The sequence below is a fragment of the Schistocerca americana genome, chromosome 2 (assembly GCF_021461395.2).
Source record: "Schistocerca americana isolate TAMUIC-IGC-003095 chromosome 2, iqSchAmer2.1, whole genome shotgun sequence".
Classification (NCBI taxonomy): Eukaryota; Metazoa; Arthropoda; class Insecta; order Orthoptera; family Acrididae; genus Schistocerca; species Schistocerca americana.
This window is the reverse complement of record NC_060120.1, coordinates 1,031,384,479-1,031,401,209: the sequence shown is the minus strand read 5'-3', so window position 1 is coordinate 1,031,401,209 and position 16,731 is coordinate 1,031,384,479.

Sequence of the window (16,731 nt, the reverse complement as noted above, 5' to 3'; positions counted from 1 at the left end):
TATATGTCCGATCTATTGAATTTATCAGTGGCAGCTTCCTGTGTTGTGCTTTTTTCTGTTACGTTTTCTGCTCTGTAACTGTTTCTTTAAAATATTGCCTATTTTGTGAACTATTAGGTTGTTGCATAATTTCATAGCGTTTTTGTTTTGCATTAGGTATTCCAGTTGGTATGGGTTTATTTACCGACTGTCATTTTTTATTTGTAAATCACTGTTGCTAGCCGAGTTTATATATTGTGATTTCGTCATTTGAAGATAGTGAGTGGAGCTGTGAACGCTAGAAAATGGAGTGTCAAGTGGAGAAATCGGGACATTCCCACATTTTCTTCTGCTTCAGTTCAATAGAATGGCAACGGAAGCAGAACGGAGAAACATTTGCGCCGTGCATGGGGATAATACCATTGGACAGACCACTGCAAGGAAATGTTTTTCTCGTTTTGAGGAGGATAATTTTGACATTAGTGATCCTCCACGTTGAGGATGGTCTTCGGGGTTTGATGAAGTTCGTTTAAACGCAGTAATCCACAACGATCCACACCAGAGTAATCAAGAACCCACTACTGTGGGACATTTGCATACAGTGGGGAAGATTCAACAGTCGGTTGAATGGGTAAAGCATGATATAACCCAAAATCACAAAAATCTGCGTGTGGCAATATTTGCATCTCTGCTTGCTTGTCGTCAATTGGCTCGTGAGAAACACCGACCATTCCTATTCCGTACCGTTTCTGACGACGAGAAATGGTATCGTTACGCTAACGTAAGGAAAGGAAAGGAATGGCTAAGTCCAAACAAACCAGCAACTCCCCATACAAAGACCTGCTCACATCCACAAAAGATAATGTTATTGGTTATCACTGTTAGTATTCAACCGCGATTCTTATACATGTATTTTAACAACGCGTTTCAAGAGACAATGCTCCCATCATCAGGTTGTAAAATCTATGTCATGAAATTAAACGGACTAAAAAGACAAAATACCATCACAAATAGTTGGGAAGTCCATAGAGTAAAACAGAACTAAAAGTATATTGGACTGTGGGTCCTCGTCTTACATTGAAGTTGTTGACACAAGTCGATGGCCGTCCCATAGCTACCAAATATGCTGTCGCACTGTGCCGGCTCGGGAGCTGTTGTGGACTGACGTGCCTAGGTGTTGTGGCGTGGTTACAGCCGTGTGCTTGACGGTAACGCTATGCTATTGGGCGGCTGATTTCCTTATTGCATTGGTCTGCCATCGTTAGTCTCTCGCAGCTCCGTCAGTGACATGCTATAAGTTTAAAATCGCTTACCTACCCTAAAATAATTCTAATAATTTTAAAGAAATGAGATTTTTTAGCGGGTTTTTAGAATTATTTTAGGGTAGGTATGCGATTTTAAACTTATTGCATGTCACTGACGGAGCTGCGAGAGACTAATGATGGCAGACCAATGCAATAAGGAAATCAGCCGCCCAATAGCATAGCGTTACCGTCAAGCACACGGCTGTAACCACGCCACAACACCTAGGCACGTCAGTCCACAACAGCTCCCGAGGCGGCACAGTGCGACAGCATACTTGGTAGCTATGGGACGGCCATCGACTTGTGTCAACAACTTCAATGTAAGACGAGGACCGACAGTCCAATATACTTTTAATTCTGTTTTACTCTATGGACTTCCCAACTATTTGTGATGGTATTTTGTCTTTTTAGTCCGTTTAATTTCATGACATAGACTTTACAACCTGATGATGGGAGCATTGTCTCTTGAAATGCGTTGTTAAAATGTATGTATAAGAATCGCGATTGAATGCTAACAGTGATAACCAGTATAACGACAACTGCTACCTCGACTCCATAATGGATTATATTAAATAGATAGTGTTATTGCATGGAGGAAGAACAACAGCGTGGTGTACTACGAATTGCTTTCCCGAGGTGTAGTCATCACTGTTGACATTTTTTGTCCACAACTGAGAGTCTTACAGAGGCAATTCAAGAACAACGACCGGGAAGACTGTGAAGTGATGATACTCCATGATGACGCCCGGCCGCGTTCTGCTAGACTGGCAAAAAGCACCGTACAGGAGTTGCGTTGGGAAGTCACTACGCACTCACCTCATTCGCCTCGTCTTGCACCCTCAGATTTTCTCCTTATCCGCCCTCGGTCGAATAAGCTTAAAGCGGGGTAGGACGTCAAACGAGCTGACTTGGAGCAGGAGAGGTACCACAGAACATTTTAATTTCTACTGTCTATAATTTTACAAATAAATTCATAAACCTTTGTGAGCATGACCAGGAAGGATTCAGGATTCACGCTCATTGCAGTGGAAGTTAAAAAACATAATAAATAATTTTTTATAGGTGAAACTTCATTATTTTTTCACTTGCTATTGGCTGCATTTCTTACTAAAGGTACACTTTTCTTCATAAGTAAGAGATTCTTCGATAAATTTTGCACAGCATACAAACCACACTAACACGTGTATGAAACTCTAAAATTTATTTAATTTGTGAAAAAATGAATGAGCTGTTACATTTTAAACTTTAAGTTTAGAAAAAACTCAAATTTTATAGTTAATTATCTCAAAATGGTTCAAATGGCTCTGAGCACTATGGGACTTAACATCTGTGGTCATCAGTCCCCTAGAACTTAGAACTACTTAAACCTAACTAACCTAAGGACATCACACACATCCATGCCCGAGGCAGGATTCGAACCTGCGACCATAGCAGTCGCGCGGTTCCGGACTGTGAGCCTAGAACCGCTAGACCACCGCGGCCGGCAGTTAATTATGTCACTTTTTACCACATTTTTAATAGCTTTGGAAAATTCTAGAGTTTTGCGTTAAGGAGTTTGTGTTTAATAAGCATACCAAGTTTGAAAGTAATTGGATATCTATTTTGGATGTTACATGGACCTAAGTAAAGAAATTTGTGGAAAATGAGCCGGCCGGAGTGGCCGAGCGGTTCTAGGCGCTACAGTCTGGAACCGCGCGACTGCTACGGTCGCAGGTTCGAATCCTGCCTCGGGCATGGATGTGTGTGATGTCCTTAGGTTAGTTAGGTTTAAGTAGTTCTAAGTTCTAGGGGACTGATGACCACAGCAGTTAAGTCCCATAGTGCTCAGAGCCATTTGAACCACTTTTTTGTGGAAAATGGCTATTAAAGCTTCTGCTTGTTTTGAGCATTCCTTTAGAACTGTCCAGCACAATAAGCATGGTCTTTCTCATTTTCTAAATCAGTTTTCTTCCTTTTCTCATTCCTATGATGCGCTCTTCTTGATTTTATCACCTCCAAAAATTATTTATCTGCTTTCACTACACTCTCTCTGTCTATCGCATACAAAGCTTTGATGCAGTTCACTCCGGGCTTAATTCCCATTTTCTCTAATACATATTTCCTGCTTTGCTCACCATCATTAAAACATGAAACTGCTTCATAAACACCAATAGCAAGCGCATTTATTCCCACAAAAATGGTTTTTGGCAATCTTTCAGATACACATTGGTTAAAACTTTCATCTGCCTTTTGGGTACCGCCATGAAGACATTTCTTCAATAAGTTTTCATTTGCAAGGTCCCTGAATATATGTTTGATGATTTCCATTACAGCAGTTTGTAGAGAGTTCCTGTGTTGATAGTCTTCGCCACTAGCAATTGACCTTTGGTTGCAGTCTTGAACCACTGGTGCAACATTTGTTGTAGCATCCTTAACTGTGTATCTGTTACCCTCGTGACATTGTTTACGGCTGAAGCAACGAATTCTAGGCCTCTTGTGCGATAATATACCACAAACGAACACAAAACAACACAGCCAAATGAAAATCGTTTCGAAATTCACAACACCACATTGCAAGCCTTTAAAAACAGAAAACAAACAAAATCAGCGATCGAAAGAATGCACGTCGGTAGCAGCAGAGAAAGTTTCGATATCTGTATTCCTTTGTTTCACGTATGACAATCTCTGACGCAAATATAAACATTCTAGTTCTAACGAACGAAATAGACTTACGTATGACTGCTGCGCAAAGGGATGTGGCGCTGCATGTTGGTACACCTAAGACTAAATAACGTGCCTTATGATCTCTCAGATATATGTTTTGTGCATCAAATAATTCAGGAAGATGTCCGCTACAAAATCAAAATAGGCATGTTTTTCAAAAATGACGCCTTACCCCCCCCCCCCCCCCCCTCGATGAGTTCTTCCCCTCAAAACTATGTGATTTCTACAATCACGGAATCGTAAAGTTACTCCAGCGTTGGTAGACTGTTGTAAATAGTGAAGAAGAATGTATTACTGATGACAAAAGAAACTGTAATGTGCATCTGCTGTGATTATGGGAAGACGTCAGGAACTTATGCCCCAACCCAATATTCTACATCTACATCTATATTTATACTCCGCAAGCCACCCAACGGTGTATGGCGAAGGGCACTTAACGTGCCACTGTCATTACTTCCCTTTCCGGCTCCAGTTGCGTATGGTTCGCGGGAAGAACCACTGCCGGAAAGCCTCCGTGCGCGCCTGAATCTCACTTATTTTACATTCGTGATCTCCTCGGGAGGTATAAGTAGGGGGAAGCAATATATTCGATACCTCATCCAGAAACGCACCCTCTCGAAACCTGTACAGCAAGCTACACCGCGATGCAGAGCGCCTCTCTTGCAGAGTCTACCACTTGAGTTTGCTAAACATCTCCGTAACGCTATCACGCTTTCCAAATAACCTTGTGACGAAACGCGTCGCTCTTCTTTGCATCTTTTCTATCTCCTCAGTCAACCCGACCTGGTACGGGTCCCACACTGATGAGCAATACTCAAGTATAGGTCGAACGAGTGTTTTGTAAGCCACCTCCTTTGTTGATGGACTACATTTTCTAAGGACTCTCCCAATGAATCTCAATCTGGTACCCGCCTTACCAACAATTAAATTTATATGATCATTCCACTTCAAATCGTTCCGTACGCATACTCCCAGATATTTTACAGAAGTAAATGCTACCAGTGTTTGTTCCGCTATCATATAATCATACAATAAAGAATCCTTCTTTCTATGTATTCCCAATACATTACATTTGTCTATGATAAGGGTCAGCTGCCACTCCCTGCACCAAGTGCCTATCCACCGCAGATCTTCCTGCATTTCGCTGCAATTTTCTAATGCTGCAACTTCTCTGTATGCTACAGCATCATCCGCGAAAAGCAGCATGGAACTTCCGACACTATCTTCTAGGTCATTTATGTATACTGTGAAAAGCAATTAGTGGCACGCCAGAGGTTACTTTAACGTCTGTAGACGTCTCTCCGTTGAGAACAACATGTTGTGTTCTATTTGCTAAAAGCTCTTCAATGCAGCCACACAGCTAGTCTGATATTCCGTAGGCTCTTACTTTGTTCATCAGGCGAGAATGCGGAACTGTATCGAACGCCTTCCGGAAGCCAAGGAAAATGGCATCTACCTGGGAGCCTGTATCTAATATTTTCTGGGTCTCATGAACAAATAAAGCGAGATGGGTCTCACACGATCGCTGTTTCCGGAATCCATGTTGATTCCTACATAGTAGATTCTAGGTTTCCACAAATGACATGATACGAGAGCAAAAAACATGTTTTAAAATTCTACAACAGATCGATGTCAGAGGTATAGGCCTATAGTTCCTCTGGAGACTTGCGGTACACAGCTGTTACAAGGGGGGCTAGTTCTTTTGCGTACTCTGTGTAGAATCGAATTGGTATCCCGTCAGGTCCAGTGAACTTTCTTCTGTTGAGTGATTTCAGTTGCTTTTGTATTCCTTGGACACTTATTTCGATGTCAGCCATTTTTTCGTTCGTGCGAGGATTTAGAGATGAAACCGCAGTGCGGTCTTCCTCTGTGAAACAGCTTTGGAAAAAGGTGTTTAGTGTTTCAGCTTTACGCGTGTCATCCTCTGTTTCAATGCCATCATCATCCCAGAGTGTCTGGATATGCTGTTTCGATCAATTTACTGATTTAACGTAAGACCAGAACTTCCTAGGATTTTCTGTCAAGTCGGTACATAGAATTTTACTTTCGAATTCACTGAACGCTTCACGCATAGCCCTCCTTACGCTAACTTTGACATCGTTTAGCTTCTGTTTGTCTGAGAGGTTTTGGCTGCGTTTAAACTTGCAGTGAAGCTCTCTTTGCTTTCGCAGTAGTTTCCTAACTTTGTTGTTGAACCACGGTAGGTTTTTCCCGTCCCACACAGTTTTACTCGGCACGGAGGGGAGACCGGTGCTAGCTGTTACACGGGGCAAGTTGGTACTTGACAATAAAAATTTCCGCGCTAGAGCAGTTTACTCGTTGCTCCGCCAGATGGTAGGACTAAGAGACCCCTCCTCCCATCCTACCTATATGAGCCGTCAGTTGGTAATAAGGCGCTAGTGACAGAAAACGTGTTTTTCCTGTGCTGGAGTAATTTTTTTTACTCTGTGTGAATTTTTTTCATAGTTCGCAGGAAATTGCTGATTTCATTTTAAATTTTGCAACATATCAGCGTCCAACATTTAGGTTCGTAGTAGTACACGTTAAACTTCCAAACAAAAAGTTTATACTGTTGATTTCGACAATAATAGAAAATGGCGTAGCATGGGGTCAGTTGTTACAAAGGCGCAGGGTTACGGTGTAACAACTTGCTCCAAAGAGTTTTTGTTTCCTTTAATGTAAGCAATTATGTCTTTCTACAGGTATAATGCGTAATTATAAGAAGAAGACTGAGAGAGGCACTATTCCCAAGGAAACATACGCTGAAGTGGCAAATGAAGTTCTAAGTGGCTTTTCTTCACTGCGGAAAGCTGCCCAAAAGTACAATATAAATTTTATGACGCTGCAGAGGTTTTGTAAGCGAATGGAATCAACAAAGGGAGGTAAGCAGCTTATTTTTCATTGTCAGCGTCGCCAACTGTGGCGTTGTAGATTATTCGTGTAATATAACGTGCAAATACATCAATACATCTAAGCAAATTAATCTCTTCCGACATAACAGATACGCGCAGGAAAACGTAGCCTATAACAGCCTATTACAATTTTTCTTGTCTACTTACTTTCAGAATCGGGAGAGATGCTTGTGCCAAACGTTGGTTATAAGCGATCTCGGCAGGTTTTCTCAGACGAACAAGAAGCAGAGCTGGAAGAGTACATTCAGAAAGCTGCTAAGCTCTACTATGGACTTTCTGCGAAGGAAGTGAGGAGTCTAGTATTTCAATATGCCGTGAACAATAATGTCAAGTTTCCCGTTGGTTGGAGCGATGTAGAACTAGCTTCCACTGACTGGTTTGGAGGATTCCTCAAACGAAAGAAAACGCTTTCCATCCGCACACCAGAAGCTACCAGCCTAAGCAGGGCTACAAGTTTCAATAAGCACAATGCAGGTAGATTTTTTTACAAATCTACGTGAAGTTTATGATCGATACAAATTTCAATGTCAAGAAGTGTATAATGTGGACGAGACTGCCGTCACCACAGTACAAACGCCTGCCAAAACTGTAGCAAGGAAAGGAATTAAACAAGTCGGTGCTATAACGTCTGCTGCAAGAGGAACTCTAGTTACTGTTGCCTTGGCAGTAAATGCGTCTGGAAACTCAATCCCGCCTTTCTTTGTGTTCTTCAGGGACTATTTCCTTCGAAATGGGCCAGAAGGTAGCACAGGGTCTGCAAACAAGTCAGGGTGGATGACAGGGCAAGATTTTCGATCGTCCATTCTTCATTTCATTCATCATTCCAGGGCTACAAGAGAGCGACCGGTTCTCCTTCTTTTGGACGACCATCAATCGCACCTTGATATTTCAGTGTTCGACGTAGCCAAAGAAAACGGGGTTGTCCTTCTCTCTTTTCCGCCACATACGTCTCATAAATTGCAACCTTTAGACAGAGCTGTGTTTGGCCCATTTAAAAAATATATTAACTCTGCATCAGATGCGTGGATGAAAAACAATGCTGGAAACACTATGACAATGTATGACATTCCATTTATAGTTAAACAATCTTTGCTTAGCGCTGCTACGCCAAGGAACATCAAGGCTGGATTTCAAGTGACTGGAATATGGCCATTTAACAGAGATATTTTTACAGACGACGAATTTTTGCCCTCTGCCGTGACGGACCGCCCATACAGGGGAGATGAAACTCTGCTTTCTGTGTCTCTTACGAACTCAGTAGGGGATGGCGTTCCCAGCACATCAACAAGTGTGGAATCAAGTCCGACGCTTTGCACCTCAACAGTTGGTTCTGCAAACTCCATACACACACATGTGCCACCTGAAGAACTGAGGCCTTTCCCGAAAGCTCCTGCCCGCAAGAAAACAGTAAGAAGGATTAAACGAGTGAGTGCTATCCTGACGTGATTCACCAGTAAAAGCAGCATTGACAGTTGAGGCAAATAGACAAAAGAAACCTGCAAGACGACGACTGGTGTTGGCGCCTAAAAATAAAAACAAGAAAGCAAAAACGGGGAATCGAAAATGTGAGATCTGATCATCTGATGAGGAAGACGACTGCGTGTGTATTGAGTGTATGAAAAACCATACTCTCTGTCAAGACCACCAACCACATGGCTACAGTGCACAAAATGTAAAAGGTGGGCACATGATAGGTGTGCCAAGCATGACAATTTCTTTATTTGTAAAAACTGTAGCTCTGATAATGAACTTGATATTTCTTCATCAGATTAATGATGACCGTATATCAATATTAGTACTGTGCTTCAAGTTTTATGATTTGTTACCATCTCTTGCATTAAAACTAATGATTAATGTGTTATGGAACCAAAAATATATTTTTTCTTAATTATTATGTAACAACTAACCCCATATAGTGTAACAAGATGCCTCGCAGTGAGGTGGGTTGTCACATCATACAAGTTAGCAAAAAAGTTGATATAGAGCTTAACAATCTGAGCTTACATTTATGACAAAAATTTCATTGTGAAGACTAAATAATGGGCTAACTTTTGGCATCTGTCCAATCGACATACGTGTTTTGCGTCGAGGTATAAGGGATTCCAAAAAAAATTTTAACAACTAGTCCCAGTCTCCCCTACCCGTCTAAAACGCATTTTACGATTGCCTTGAACTTTTTCCATAAACACTCGACATTGTCAGTGTCGGCATAGCAATTTTCGTTTTGATCTGTTAGCTAGTCTGAAATCTGCCTCCTATTACTCTTGCTAAACAGATAAACCTTCCTCCCCTTGGTCGGCCGGAGTGGCCGAGCGGTTCTAGGCGCTACAGTCTGGAACCGCGCGACCGCTACGGTCGCAGGTTCGAATCCTGCCTCGGGCATGGATGTGTGCGATGTCCTTAGGTTAGTTAGGTTTAAGTAGTTCTAAGTTCTAGGGGACTGATGACGTCAGAAGTTAAGTCCCATAGAGCTCAGAGCCATTTGAACCAAGCCTTCCTCCCCTTTTTATATTCCTATTTTCTTCCATATTCAGGGATGCTGCAACAGCCTTATGATCACTGATTCCCTGTTCTGCGCTTACAGAGTCGAAAAGTTCGGGTCTGTTTGTTATCAGTAGATCCAAGATGTTATCTCCACGAGTCGGTTCTCTGTTTAATTGCTCGAGGTAATTTTCGGATAGTGCACTCAGTATAATGTCACTCGATGCTCTGTCCCTACCACCCATCCTAAATTTATATTATATTCCTAATATTGTCGTAGGTGGTTATGTGCCATTTGGTTCTGTGTGTGGATTATTTCTGTTTTGTGTCCTGTGTGTGTGGTCATTATGCTGTATTCAACTGTATTGTTGAGGGAGGTCTTGCGTATATATAGCATGTTCATCCTCATCAATTTAACTAAGCCGGCCGGAGTGGCCGTGCGGTTCTGGCGCTGCAGTCTGGAGCCGAGCGACCGCTACGGTCGCAGGTTCGAATCCTGCCTCGGGCATGGATGTGTGTGATGTCCTTAGGTTGGTTAGGTTTAATTAGTTCTAAGTTCTAGGCGACTAATGACCTCAGAAGTTAAGTCGCATAGTGCTCAGAGCCACTTGAACCACTTTAACTAACAGATGTAAATACGGATTGTTTTGGGCAAGTAACCGGATCATCTTTTTCTCGAGGGTATCTTCCGACGAAAGAAGAGACGATTCTTTCTGCGATGGCCAGTTATGTTTTTCTTGCAGTGACTGCAGAGAAACCCCTCGCCTTGGCCAACTCCGCCTAGAACTGGGTTACCGGTCCCCGGAGGCGGCCTGTACTAATAAGCGGAGCTGCCCCCTTAGGAGGACCGCTTTACCCGTTGCCAACGAGTTGGAGACGCCAGCTACCTCCGGAACTTTTTCCCTCTTCATTAGCCGCTCCGTCGTACTCTGCCTTCTGGCGGCGCCTCTCCCATCACTGCTGCATAAGCTGGCTGGCTCATTTAGTTTCACGACTACGCAGTTATTTGTTTGTACCTTATCCTTGCGCCAGATGTAGGCGGTACATAAACAAACGCGTTTTTCTGTTTTTTAGACGAGTACCGGTCACTATTTACGTTCGTACTGAAAGATGACAACTAATCCACCTTTCACATAATACTGCGTTTCGATCTAATAAGCAGAGCATCATCTCGCTCTCTGAGGATTGTAATAAGCTGTAACGAGCAACCCCTTCAGTGAGAGGGCGCAGGTTCAGTCTTTACGTAAAGCTCATTTGAAAGTGTTGTGTTAACAGTTATAACAGGAAAAATATTAGCTGCTAATGATTCACCATACGCATCAGGAGAGCTACAGAAAATGAGGGTCCGGGAGGTGACGATATCAAACTTCCATGGGATGTACGAGGGGTGTTTCAAAAAGTCCGTACAAAGTCCGAGAGATGGCACCACCGGCGCGTATCGAGGTCATGTTTAGTTACCAGCATCTTTGGAAAGAACGCACACCAAGTTTCAGCCATATTGGTATATTTCTTTGTGTTGGCATTCGTGTGAATCAAGGAAGTCGAGTGATTGCCAAAAATGGACGAAGAAGAGTTTTGTGGGGTGACTAAACTTTACTTTATGAAAGGCAAAACGCCTCAGGAGACTAAAGAGAAGCTTGATAAACGTTACAGTGACTCTGCACCTTCGGTAACAACAGTTAATAAGTGGTTTCAAAATTTTCGGAGTGGCCACATGGACACAAGTGATGCTGAACGTTCTGGACGCCCTGTGGAGGTTACGCCTCCAGATACCATTGATAAAATCCATGATATGATGATGGAGGAGTTAAGGCTATCCACAAGATGGGTTTCGTGATTGCTCACGCTTGACCAAAAACGGAATCATGTGAAGTGTTGCAGGGATGATTTGCAGCTGTCACGAAGAATCTGCAGGATTTTAAGCGTCGTTTCGTCACTGTGGATGAAACATGGATACATTACTATACTCCTGAGACCAAACATCAATCTAAACAATGGTTTACCAAGGGAGAATCTGCGCAAAAAAAGGCGAAGACCAGTCCTTCGGCCGGAAAGGTCTTTTGGGATTCGCAAGGGATAATCCTCATCGACTATCTGGAAAAGGGTAAAACTATTACGGGTGCATATTATTAGTCGTTATTGGACTCTCTGAAAACCGAGCTGCAAGAAAAACGCCGGCGATTGGAGCGCAAAAAAAATCTTTTTCCATCACCACAATGCACCAGCACACACCTCAGCAGTTGTGGTCGCAAAATTAATGGAAATAGGATTCCAACTCGTGTCACATCCTCCCCCCCCCCCCCCCTATTCTCCAGACGTGGCTCCCTCGGACTACCATTTGTTCCCCAATTTGATGAAATGGCTGGTGGGACAAAGATTTTATTCAAACGAGGAGGTGATTGCAGCAACTAATAGCTATTTTGCAGACTAGGACAATTCTATTATTCGAAAGGGATCAACAAATAAGAACAGCGTTGGACGAAGTGTATAAGTCTAAAAGGAGATTATGTCGAAAAATAAAAAAGGTTTACCCCAAACACGCAAGTAGTTTTTATTTCTGCACGGATTTTTCAAACGCCCCTCGTATGTACGAGTATTACAATTCACAAAATGGACTTCGTCGACATTCAAGAAATATTTCACTATGAGCACCGAATGCAAAATCGCTCGCCACAGTCGTCACAAAGGTTCGCACCATCAAGATGTAAATCGAACTTTTTGGGGGTTACAAACCGTATAGGACCTTCAGCTAGCTATCCACTAATAAAAAATGTGTACAGAATCATTTTAGTGTAACTAGCTAATGACAACTGATGGAATGTGATGGCATGCAACCGAACGCGAATAAGTTTGTTGTGGAGCTTATCGTGAAAGTGACTATCCTTTAAGGCGTAGCTGTGGATAGAGCAATAATATGTCTCACAGACACGGAAAATACAAATATCCAGAGGTTGAATTTGTCCAGTGGTCCCAGGTGGTACGAAAAGCAACGTCACACACTTTTCAGAAGGAGCAGTCAGCTCTAAAGGAGTATGTTTTTCATACGCAGACCAAGAATGAAGAAAAGTAAGATATTTTTACCAGCTATTGGCCAAAAGCCGTGCTCATATCATAGTTGTAGTTCTCTTACGCCCATTTTCCACGCCCGCTTGCTATGACATAAGTATTCCCTACTGCCCCTGCAAGATCACTCAGATGAGAAAGAATCGTTGGTGGCAGATTACATCTAGCCAATTTACCATCCAGATTAACAGTCGGCATAATTGTATACGAATGTGTTAAGGCGAAGATGTTTGTTGACCTTGATACAACTCTCTTGGTATCTCTAATCTCCAGGGTTCTTTTCATATGCATTTCCTCTTCAAATCCCGATTGCTCGGAGTTGAAAATGTAATTCCTTACTGGACGAAGGAGTAAATTTGTTTATACCATCTACAAATTTTCTGGCCGATTCAGCAGTTTTCTGAGCATCGTCAAGTTGACGCTTTGTTTGAAATTTCATTAACTTACATCTTCCAGTTCCGCAGCACAGAAGTTATGCAACCATCCACTGCTGCCCTCGAAAAGACAGTCATCTATGTAGCGCGCAGTTTGATGTGCATAGCGGTAGTAGATCACTATATGCACATCCTGTAAATTGTATCGAGTATCCTTGAAACGTGCGAACTCAAGTTTTTGTAATAAGTGGCCTAGTCCTCTCCTGAACATCCGTAGTTTTTCTTATACACTTCACGGCCACATTGCTGCGGACTTATTCAAAATACTTGTATGCTCATAATTGTTTTTCTACTACGCTGAGGATGATCTTCTGTGTACTTAATTTGTTTAGTACCTGGTAGTTGGACAAAGATTGTCCTTTACTATGTTTCACTGGAGAGAAAATTTCTGGCTCCCTGTTCAACAACGATGATAAATTGCCTGCCTCAAGACCAGTTTCAATATCACATTCATTTTTCAAGCACGCATCGCCATCATTGTACTCCTCAAGTACATTGTCCGCAGAGTCGAGCGTATACGACACCAAATAGTCCACTAACTCACCTTGCAGAAAAGCTAATATTTCATGTCATTTCTTTCTCACTCCGAAAATTTCCTGGGGTTCCTTTCTGACGAAACGTCAACTTAGACAACTGTTGTTGATAGAATGCTATGTTTACGTTGTTTATCTTTGCCGTTGCTCTGCTTTTTACGAGGGTTGGAACTTAAATAATGGCAACTATTTATTCACAACCGATACAAAAGAGTTACATGTTTGCACTTTTTACTGTCCTTCAAAGTAGACACCAGCGTTGTGTAGAACCCGTTGCCAGCGATGTGGAAGGCGTAGTATACCGTTAGCAGAGCCTGTTGTGTTGATGGTGCGAATGGAGCGGTCTACTGCCTATCGAATCTCTGGAAGAGTTCTGAAGCCGATGGCACGAAGTGGTTCCTTCATGTTCGGAATCAAATCAAAGTCACAAGGGCTTAAGTCCGGGGAGTATGGTGGCTGGTACAGTACTTCCCAGTCCCATCGACCGAACAGAGCAGCCGCAGCTTGCGCTGTACGCGGACCGGGCATTGTCGTGCAAAATGATGGGTGGGTTGGGCCGAAAGTGTCGCCCCTTCTTTCGAAAAGCTGGTCGCAGGCGATGCACCAAAAACAAACACTAATACTGTGCACTGACGGTGGCATTCGCTTCAGAACTGTTCCACAGATTGGACAGGCAGTAGACCGATCCATTCGCACCAGCAACAGACCAGACTCTGCTAACGGTATACTACGCCTTCAACATCGCTGGCAACGGGTTCTACACAACGCTGGTGACTACTTTGAAGGACAGTAAGAGGTGCAAACACGTAACTCTTTTGTATCGGTTGTAAATAAATAGTTGGGACTATTTAAGTCACAACCCTCGTATCAACACAACTAGCAATGTAGTATGTTGTGAGTTACTCGTCTACTAGTCTACTAAGCAGTTCAACTACGCTGTGTAGCCTCATGCTGTACTCAGTAATGGATACCTCCATTCCCGCCCCCTTTTGCCATTAGCAGCCAATAATGTGGGCGTTGAATGCCGTAAACATCATTGGCCTTTTGTGACCTCACACTCGAGAGCTTCCTTGGAGAAAAAAAAAAAAAAAATGGACTACGTAGGACTGACGCAAATTGGTCGCAAGTTGATATACATACAGGTATCGAGGGAAAGTACGAAACTTTAGACTTTGGCAGCAGACGGATGAGTGTGTGACCCTGCAGCACAAATTTCACCGAGCAGCTGATAGGGACTGAAGAAGGGTACTTGTAGACAAGAGGGTATAAAGTCTTAGCGAATGTCATTCCGTACCCTCATTTGGACAGTAACTCGCAGCCAGGCTCGCGAACAGTATACACAGATGTTAACATTTGAGAGAGGAGGTGTAGTTGAGCTCGAAGAAGCCGGTTGGAATGATCGCCGAATCGCACGACAGTTGAAGGAGCGATGCCACAATCAGACGATTTTGGCAGGAATGGGTGAACCATGGCCGAACACTTCGTCAAGAAGGAAGTGGTCGACCTAGAGCGACGACGAAACGTTAGAACGTGAGGACTGAACAGCCACCAGAGGGGCGCTCGGGGCCACAGATGCGTCATTATCATCGATCCGACGTGCAACTGGTACTTCTGTGACTACGAGGTCCATTAAGAGACGGCTCAAAGAAACTCTGCTTGTAATACCTTTCACTAGTAATATCCCCTTGGAGAGGTAAGCTTAATGATTTATTTGTTCCATCTGTTTGATTCAAGTAAGCACCGGGTCGTGCAATTTTAGTGTAAAGTTTACATAACTTGCTTGCGGAGACGTTACTGTTTTTTTTTTATACCCCCTTATCTTTGATTTAAGATCTATCTGCTTTAGGCAGTTTCTTTGGGAGTAATATTTGCTATCTTATTTTATGATGGATTCTTAAGAAGGTGGCGGCAGTTCTTCATGTAATTTGTATTCATGTAACCTATATCTCACCTGTGTGGTGTTTGTTAGCAGCAGCCTTTAGCCTTGTTAAGTACGAGCTCGACATATCGGCGGTTGCCGGCCGCGAAGGCCTGATGCTGGAGTGCCCCCGCATATGTCTTCCGGCTGTATTTAACGCGTGTCTGCTATTGCTGTAGTGGAACTGTTCACCTTAGCAGCTTGCCTTCTTTAAGTTTCGCCTTTCCCTATTTCAGGCTCCGATGTATCAGCCACTGATGTACACTCATGCTCATAAATTGAGGATAATTGCAGGAAGTGGTGCCAGACAACGTGGCACTACACAGAACTGGCGCTAATAGCATAGGCACATAGAGAACACACACGACACAGATCTGTAAGTCCATGGTATTGGTGATAAGTTGGGGAAACCATCCCAAAACACATGTGCTGCAAAACGCCACTGTTTCCTGCACATTTACCCCGACATCAATATGGGATATGATCACCATGCACACGTACACAGGCCGCACAACGGGTTGGCATACTCTGGATCAGGTGGTCGAGAAGCTGCTGGTGTATAGCCTCCCATACTTGCACCAGTGCCTGTCGCAGCTCCTGAAGTGTCGTAGGGGTTTGAAGACGTGCAGCGATACGTCAACCGAGAGCATCCCAGACGTGATAGATGGGATTTAGGTCTGAGGAACAGGCTGGCCACTCCATTCGCCTGGTATCTTCTGTTTAAAGGTACTCCTCCACGGTGGCAGCTCGGTGGGGCCGTGCGTTATCGTCCTTCAGAAGGAAGGTGGGACCCACTGCACCCCTGAAAAGGCGGACATACTGGTGCAAAATGACGTCCCGATACACCTGACCTGTTACAATTCCTCTGTTAAAGACATGCAGGGGCGTACGTGCACCAGTGATAATCCCACCACACACCATCAAAGCACGACCTCCATACAGGTCCCTTTCAAGGACATTAAGGGGTTGGTATCTGGTACCTGGTTCACGCCAGATGAAATCCCAGCAAGAATCACTGTTCAGATTATATCTGGACTCATCCGTGAACATAACCTGGGACCACTGTTCCAATGACCATGTACTGTGTTCTTGACACCAGGCTTTACGGGCTCTCCTGTGACCAGGGCTCAGTGGAATGCACGTTGCAAGTCTCCGGGCGAATAAACCTTGTCTGTCCAGTCATCTGTAGACAGTATGTCTGGAGACAACTGTTTCAGTGGCTGTGGTAAGGTCCCGAGCAAGGCTACCTGCAGTACTCCGCGGCCGTCTGCGGGCACTGATGGTGAGATATCGGTCTTCTTGTGGTGTTGTACACTGTAGACGTCCCGTACTGTAGCGCCTGGACACGTTCCCTGTCTGCTGGAATCGTTGCCATAATCTTGAGATCACACTTTGTGGCACACG